At 49.4% G+C, this 1006-nt stretch overlaps 1 non-coding gene across 1 annotated transcript; it reads left to right on the top strand.

Annotated features, from left to right (window-relative positions):
• The first annotated feature begins 742 nt into the window (after positions 1-742).
• On the top strand, positions 743-896 carry LOC149588036 (5.8S ribosomal RNA). The gene has a single exon (XR_016380130.1). It is a non-coding gene; the product is annotated as a 5.8S ribosomal RNA (ribosomal RNA).
• The last annotated feature ends 110 nt before the right edge of the window (positions 897-1006 follow it).

Below are 1006 nucleotides of genomic sequence, written 5' to 3'. Positions count from 1 at the left end.
AAACTTGATCATTTAGAGGAAGTAAAAGTCGTAACAAGGTTTCCGTAGGTGAACCTGCGGAAGGATCATTATCGAAAAATTGCGGTTCCGAAAAGGTTTAACCGGCGCCATTCTATGGGTACGAGTTACTCGGCGAAAAAACTTTTCAAAATTTTTTAATCTTCTTAGGAAGAAGGGTTTCGTCGTCGTAAAGAACGTTTCGTCGCGTTCTTTACCCGATACCCCCACTGGCAAGAGAACGACGGTAAATCCGTTCACGACCTACCGACGATGCGATTTCGTTCGCGACATAGCAGTGCCTTCACGACACGAGCGGCGCCGTAAACTTCTCTTACGGCGTCGACGAGTGATTAACGGGTGTACAGACCGAAGTTTGGATTCACCCTCGTGGTGCTCCCTTCGAAAGTCCCTGGCTGGCTTTGTCGCTTCGTGATTGCCGTTGAACGGGTCGCGACGGGTAGAAATCGCTCTCCGGTGGAATGAAAAAAATCTCGGCGGACCAGACTGCTCGAGTGTGGAATCTTTCGTGTCTGAGCGCATGGAAGATAGAGGGCTCGGGCCGCGGAATTCAACTCCGCGGCAGCTCGATCGATTCCATTTTCGGGAGTTTACCCTTTTTCCGCGGTAAATTCCCGGCACTATCCGTATAACCTCTATCATAGGGCGTTACCAAGCGTCCGCCTTTCTTAACGGAAAGCGCTTTATATCAAGGGTTTGTATTTTTGAAAAATAAAAAAAGTACGACTCTAAGCGGTGGATCACTCGGTTCGTGGGTCGATGAAGAACGCAGCCAGCTGCGAGACTTGGTGTGAATTGCAGGACACATTGAGCACTTATCTTTCGAACGCACATTGCGACCTCGGGTCTTTCCCGAGGTTTCGCCTGTCTGAGGGTCGGATTACTGACCACTGTGACCGCTTTTCGTACTCGATCATTCGAAGACGATTAGTCGGTCCTAAGGTGACCGTTTTTCTTGGTTCGCGAAAGTTTACCTTTCGGGAATCGA

Source organism: Phalangium opilio, unplaced genomic scaffold, assembly GCF_054372755.1.
Source record: "Phalangium opilio isolate 3A_F unplaced genomic scaffold, DU_Popi_V2 ptg000695l_1, whole genome shotgun sequence".
Taxonomy (NCBI): Eukaryota; Metazoa; Arthropoda; class Arachnida; order Opiliones; family Phalangiidae; genus Phalangium; species Phalangium opilio.
The sequence above is the reverse complement of the archived record's forward strand: the minus strand, read 5'-3'. Positions and strand labels throughout refer to the sequence as shown.